Here is a 7,500-nt window from a genome sequence, read left to right as displayed (position 1 = left end):
GGGCAGCGCGGGCAGCGAGCGGCCTTCCTCCCGCCCTCATTTAATACACTTTGCGGCGTGTTTCAATGCAGGGCAGCGCGGGCAGCGAGCGGCCTTCCTCCCGCCCTCATTTAATACACTTTGCGGCGTGTTTCAATGCAGGGCAGCGCGGGCAGCGAGCGGCCTTCCTCCAGCCCTCATTTAATACACTTTGCGGCGTGTTTCAAAGCAGGGCAGCGCGGGCATCGAGCGGCCTTCCTCCCGCCCTCATTTAATACACTTTGCGGCGTGTTTCAAAGCAGGGCAGCGCGGGCAGCGAGCGGCCTTCCTCCCGCCCTCATTTAATACACTTTGCGGCGTGTTTCAAAGCAGGGCAGCGCGGGCAGCGAGCGGCCTTCCTCCCGCCCTCATTTAATACACTTTGCGGCGTGTTTCAAAGCAGGGCAGCGCGGGCAGCGAGCGGCCTTCCTCCCGCCCTCATTTAATACACTTTGCGGCGTGTTTCAAAGCAGGGCAGCGCGGGCAGCGAGCGGCCTTCCTCCCGCCCTCATTTAATACACTTTGCGGCGTGTTTCAAAGCCGGGCAAAGCGGGCAGCGAGCCGCCAGCCTCCCGCGTGAAATTCACACACTTTGCAGCGGCTCTCCTCGCAACGCCGAGCCGCTTTAGGGCGCCGGGGGTCCCGCCCTCGTTTTCACACACTTTACAGCGGGGCCGGAGGGGCCTCCGGCCGTCCCTCTTGTATTTTAAACCGCTCTATGACGTGCCACCGGCCGTCCGTGCGTCGTGTTCATTCGCTCGGCGGGCTTGCGGTTCAGCACCGAAGGCTGGACAGCGACACTCCACGTCGCAGCGCCACTCCACGTCGCAATTCCCAGCAATTTAAAGCCGCCTCGGGGCTGCAGGCCTGTCGGATACACTTTTAAAAGCTGGACAGCGCCACTCCACGTCGCATTTCCCAGCACTTTAAGGCCGCCTCGGGCCTCCAGGCCCGCCGGATACACTTTTAAACTCTCCCCGTTGGGACTTTGTCATTTTTTTTCTCTTTTCTTGACACGCTGGGTACTCTACTGGAGCTCGCAGCGGCATTTGGTCGCCCCTCCTGGCCGCCTCGGGCCTCCAGGCCCGCCGGATACACTTTTAAACTCTCCCCGTTGGGACTTTGTCATTTTTTTTTCTCTTTTCTTGACACGCTGGGTACTCTACTGGAGCTCGCAGCGGAATTTGGTCGCCCCTCCTGGCCGCCTCGGGGCTCCAGGCCCGCCGGATACACTTTTAAACCGGCCCCGTTGGGACTTTGTCATTTTTTTTTCTCTTTTCTTGACACGCTGGGTACTCTACTGGAGCTCGCAGCGGCATTTGGTCGCCCCTCCGGGCCGCCTCGGGCCTCCAGGCCCGTCGGATACACTTTTAAACTGTCCCCGTTGGGACTTTGTCATTTTTTTTTCTCTTTTCTTGACACGCTGGGTACTCTACTGGAGCTCGCAGCGGCATTTGGTCGCCCCTCCTGGCCGCCTCGGGCCTCCAGGCCCGCCGGATACACTTTTAAACTGTCCCCGTTGGGACTTTGTCATTTTTTTTCTCTTTTCTTGACACGCTGGGTACTCTACTGGAGCTCGCAGCGGCATTTGGTCGCCCCTCCTGGCCGCCTCGGGCCTCCAGGCCCGCCGGATACACTTTTAAACTGTCCCCGTTGGGACTTTGTCATTTTTTTTCTCTTTTCTTGACACGCTGGGTACTCTACTGGAGCTCGCAGCGGCATTTGGTCGCCCCTCCGGGCCGCCTCGGGCCTCCAGGCCCGCCGGATACACTTTTAAACTGTCCCCGTTGGGACTTTGTCATTTTTTTTTCTCTTTTCTTGACACGCTGGGTACTCTACTGGAGCTCGCAGCGGCATTTGGTCGCCCCTCCTGGCCGCCTCGGGCCTCCAGGCCCGCCGGATACACTTTTAAACTCTCCCCGTTGGGACTTTGTCATTTTTTTTTCTCTTTTCTTGACACGCTGGGTACTCTACTGGAGCTCGCAGCGGAATTTGGTCGCCCCTCCTGGCCGCCTCGGGGCTCCAGGCCCGCCGGATACACTTTTAAACCGGCCCCGTTGGGACTTTGTCATTTTTTTTTCTCTTTTCTTGACACGCTGGGTACTCTACTGGAGCTCGCAGCGGCATTTGGTCGCCCCTCCGGGCCGCCTCGGGCCTCCAGGCCCGCCGGATACACTTTTAAACTTGTCCCGTTGGGACTTTGTCATTTTTTTTTCTCTTTTCTTGACACGCTGGGTACTCTACTGGAGCTCGCAGCGGCATTTGGTCGCCCCTCCGGGCCGCCTCGGGCCTCCAGGCCCGCCGGATACACTTTTAAACTGTCCCCGTTGGGACTTTGTCATTTTTTTTTCTCTTTTCTTGACACGCTGGGTACTCTACTGGAGCTCGCAGCGGAATTTGGTCGCCCCTCCTGGCCGCCTCGGGGCTCCAGGCCCGCCGGATACACTTTTAAACCGGCCCCGTTGGGACTTTGTCATTTTTTTTTTTTTTTTTTTCTCTTTTCTTGACACGCTGGGTACTCTACTGGAGCTCGCAGCGGCATTTGGTCGCCCCTCCTGGCCGCCTCGGGCCTCCAGGCCCGCCGGATACACTTTTAAACTCTCCCCGTTGGGACTTTGTCATTTTTTTTTCTCTTTTCTTGACACGCTGGGTACTCTACTGGAGCTCGCAGCGGCATTTGGTCGCCCCTCCGGGCCGCCTCGGGCCTCCAGGCCCGCCGGATACACTTTTAAACTGGCCCCGTTGGGACTTTGTCTTTTTTTTTTTCTCTTTTCTTGACACGCTGGGTACTCTACTGGAGCTCGCAGCGGAATTTGGTCGCCCCTCCTGGCCGCCTCGGGGCTCCAGGCCCGCCGGATACACTTTTAAACCGGCCCCGTTGGGACTTTGTCATTTTTTTTTTTTTTCTCTTTTCTTGACACGCTGGGTACTCTACTGGAGCTCGCAGCGGCATTTGGTCGCCCCTCCTGGCCGCCTCGGGGCTCCAGGCCCGCCGGATACACTTTTAAACCGGCCCCGTTGGGACTTTGTCATTTTTTTTTTTTTTCTCTTTTCTTGACACGCTGGGTACTCTACTGGAGCTCGCAGCGGCATTTGGTCGCCCCTCCGGGCCGCCTCGGGCCTCCAGGCCCGCCGGATACACTTTTAAACTTGTCCCGTTGGGACTTTGTCATTTTTTTTCTCTTTTCTTGACACGCTGGGTACTCTACTGGAGCTCGCAGCGGCATTTGGTCGCCCCTCCGGGCCGCCTCGGGCCTCCAGGCCCGCCGGATACACTTTTAAACTGTCCCCGTTGGGACTTTGTCATTTTTTTTTCTCTTTTCTTGACACGCTGGGTACTCTACTGGAGCTCGCAGCGGAATTTGGTCGCCCCTCCTGGCCGCCTCGGGGCTCCAGGCCCGCCGGATACACTTTTAAACCGGCCCCGTTGGGACTTTGTCATTTTTTTTTCTCTTTTCTTGACACGCTGGGTACTCTACTGGAGCTCGCAGCGGCATTTGGTCGCCCCTCCGGGCCGCCTCGGGCCTCCAGGCCCGTCGGATACACTTTTAAACTGTCCCCGTTGGGACTTTGTCATTTTTTTTTCTCTTTTCTTGACACGCTGGGTACTCTACTGGAGCTCGCAGCGGCATTTGGTCGCCCCTCCTGGCCGCCTCGGGCCTCCAGGCCCGCCGGATACACTTTTAAACTCTCCCCGTTTGGACTTTGTCATTTTTTTTCTCTTTTCTTGACACGCTGGGTACTCTACTGGAGCTCGCAGCGGCATTTGGTCGCCCCTCCTGGCCGCCTAGGGCCTCCAGGCCCGCCGGATACACTTTTAAACTGTCCCCGTTGGGACTTTGTCATTTTTTTTCTCTTTTCTTGACACGCTGGGTACTCTACTGGAGCTCGCAGCGGCATTTGGTCGCCCCTCCTGGCCGCCTCGGGCCTCCAGGCCCGCCGGATACACTTTTAAACTGTCCCCGTTGGGACTTTGTCATTTTTTTTCTCTTTTCTTGACACGCTGGGTACTCTACTGGAGCTGGCAGCGGCATTTGGTCGCCCCTCCGGGCCGCCTCGGGCCTCCAGGCCCGCCGGATACACTTTTAAACTGTCCCCGTTGGGACTTTGTCATTTTTTTTTCTCTTTTCTTGACACGCTGGGTACTCTACTGGAGCTCGCAGCGGCATTTGGTCGCCCCTCCTGGCCGCCTCGGGCCTCCAGGCCCGCCGGATACACTTTTAAACTCTCCCCGTTGGGACTTTGTCATTTTTTTTCTCTTTTCTTGACACGCTGGGTACTCTACTGGAGCTCGCAGCGGAATTTGGTCGCCCCTCCTGGCCGCCTCGGGGCTCCAGGCCCGCCGGATACACTTTTAAACCGGCCCCGTTGGGACTTTGTCATTTTTTTTTTTTTTTTCTCTTTTCTTGACACGCTGGGTACTCTACTGGAGCTCGCAGCGGAATTTGGTCGCCCCTCCTGGCCGCCTCGGGGCTCCAGGCCCGCCGGATACACTTTTAAACCGGCCCCGTTGGGACTTTGTCATTTTTTTTTCTCTTTTCTTGACACGCTGGGTACTCTACTGGAGCTCGCAGCGGCATTTGGTCGCCCCTCCGGGCCGCCTCGGGCCTCCAGGCCCGTCGGATACACTTTTAAACTGTCCCCGTTGGGACTTTGTCATTTTTTTTTCTCTTTTCTTGACACGCTGGGTACTCTACTGGAGCTCGCAGCGGAATTTGGTCGCCCCTCCTGGCCGCCTCGGGGCTCCAGGCCCGCCGGATACACTTTTAAACCGGCCCCGTTGGGACTTTGTCATTTTTTTTTCTCTTTTCTTGACACGCTGGGTACTCTACTGGAGCTCGCAGCGGCATTTGGTCGCCCCTCCGGGCCGCCTCGGGCCTCCAGGCCCGTCGGATACACTTTTAAACTGTCCCCGTTGGGACTTTGTCATTTTTTTTTCTCTTTTCTTGACACGCTGGGTACTCTACTGGAGCTCGCAGCGGCATTTGGTCGCCCCTCCTGGCCGCCTCGGGCCTCCAGGCCCGCCGGATACACTTTTAAACTGTCCCCGTTGGGACTTTGTCATTTTTTTTTCTCTTTTCTTGACACGCTGGGTACTCTACTGGAGCTCGCAGCGGCATTTGGTCGCCCCTCCTGGCCGCCTCGGGCCTCCAGGCCCGCCGGATACACTTTTAAACCGGCCCCGTTGGGACTTTGTCATTTTTTTTTCTCTTTTCTTGACACGCTGGGTACTCTACTGGAGCTCGCAGCGGCATTTGGTCGCCCCTCCGGGCCGCCTCGGGCCTCCAGGCCCGCCGGATACACTTTTAAACTTGTCCCGTTGGGACTTTGTCATTTTTTTTTCTCTTTTCTTGACACGCTGGGTACTCTACTGGAGCTCGCAGCGGCATTTGGTCGCCCCTCCGGGCCGCCTCGGGCCTCCAGGCCCGCCGGATACACTTTTAAACTGTCCCCGTTGGGACTTTGTCATTTTTTTTTCTCTTTTCTTGACACGCTGGGTACTCTACTGGAGCTCGCAGCGGAATTTGGTCGCCCCTCCTGGCCGCCTCGGGGCTCCAGGCCCGCCGGATACACTTTTAAACCGGCCCCGTTGGGACTTTGTCATTTTTTTTTTTTTTTTTCTCTTTTCTTGACACGCTGGGTACTCTACTGGAGCTCGCAGCGGCATTTGGTCGCCCCTCCTGGCCGCCTCGGGCCTCCAGGCCCGCCGGATACACTTTTAAACTCTCCCCGTTGGGACTTTGTCATTTTTTTTTCTCTTTTCTTGACACGCTGGGTACTCTACTGGAGCTCGCAGCGGCATTTGGTCGCCCCTCCGGGCCGCCTCGGGCCTCCAGGCCCGCCGGATACACTTTTAAACTGGCCCCGTTGGGACTTTGTCATTTTTTTTTTCTCTTTTCTTGACACGCTGGGTACTCTACTGGAGCTCGCAGCGGAATTTGGTCGCCCCTCCTGGCCGCCTCGGGGCTCCAGGCCCGCCGGATACACTTTTAAACCGGCCCCGTTGGGACTTTGTCATTTTTTTTTTTTTTCTCTTTTCTTGACACGCTGGGTACTCTACTGGAGCTCGCAGCGGCATTTGGTCGCCCCTCCTGGCCGCCTCGGGGCTCCAGGCCCGCCGGATACACTTTTAAACCGGCCCCGTTGGGACTTTGTCATTTTTTTTTTTTTTCTCTTTTCTTGACACGCTGGGTACTCTACTGGAGCTCGCAGCGGCATTTGGTCGCCCCTCCGGGCCGCCTCGGGCCTCCAGGCCCGCCGGATACACTTTTAAACTTGTCCCGTTGGGACTTTGTCATTTTTTTTCTCTTTTCTTGACACGCTGGGTACTCTACTGGAGCTCGCAGCGGCATTTGGTCGCCCCTCCTGGCCGCCTCGGGCCTCCAGGCCCGCCGGATACACTTTTAAACTGTCCCCGTTGGGACTTTGTCATTTTTTTTCTCTTTTCTTGACACGCTGGGTACTCTACTGGAGCTCGCAGCGGCATTTGGTCGCCCCTCCGGGCCGCCTCGGGCCTCCAGGCCCGCCGGATACACTTTTAAACTGTCCCCGTTGGGACTTTGTCATTTTTTTTTCTCTTTTCTTGACACGCTGGGTACTCTACTGGAGCTCGCAGCGGCATTTGGTCGCCCCTCCTGGCCGCCTCGGGCCTCCAGGCCCGCCGGATACACTTTTAAACTCTCCCCGTTTGGACTTTGTCATTTTTTTTCTCTTTTCTTGACACGCTGGGTACTCTACTGGAGCTCGCAGCGGCATTTGGTCGCCCCTCCTGGCCGCCTAGGGCCTCCAGGCCCGCCGGATACACTTTTAAACTGTCCCCGTTGGGACTTTGTCATTTTTTTTCTCTTTTCTTGACACGCTGGGTACTCTACTGGAGCTCGCAGCGGCATTTGGTCGCCCCTCCTGGCCGCCTCGGGCCTCCAGGCCCGCCGGATACACTTTTAAACTGTCCCCGTTGGGACTTTGTCATTTTTTTTCTCTTTTCTTGACACGCTGGGTACTCTACTGGAGCTGGCAGCGGCATTTGGTCGCCCCTCCGGGCCGCCTCGGGCCTCCAGGCCCGCCGGATACACTTTTAAACTGTCCCCGTTGGGACTTTGTCATTTTTTTTTCTCTTTTCTTGACACGCTGGGTACTCTACTGGAGCTCGCAGCGGCATTTGGTCGCCCCTCCTGGCCGCCTCGGGCCTCCAGGCCCGCCGGATACACTTTTAAACTCTCCCCGTTGGGACTTTGTCATTTTTTTTTCTCTTTTCTTGACACGCTGGGTACTCTACTGGAGCTCGCAGCGGAATTTGGTCGCCCCTCCTGGCCGCCTCGGGGCTCCAGGCCCGCCGGATACACTTTTAAACCGGCCCCGTTGGGACTTTGTCATTTTTTTTTTTTTTTTCTCTTTTCTTGACACGCTGGGTACTCTACTGGAGCTCGCAGCGGAATTTGGTCGCCCCTCCTGGCCGCCTCGGGGCTCCAGGCCCGCCGGATA

This window comes from Doryrhamphus excisus, chromosome 10 (assembly GCF_030265055.1).
Source record: "Doryrhamphus excisus isolate RoL2022-K1 chromosome 10, RoL_Dexc_1.0, whole genome shotgun sequence".
Classification (NCBI taxonomy): domain Eukaryota; kingdom Metazoa; phylum Chordata; class Actinopteri; order Syngnathiformes; family Syngnathidae; genus Doryrhamphus; species Doryrhamphus excisus.
This window is presented reverse-complemented; position numbering follows the sequence as displayed.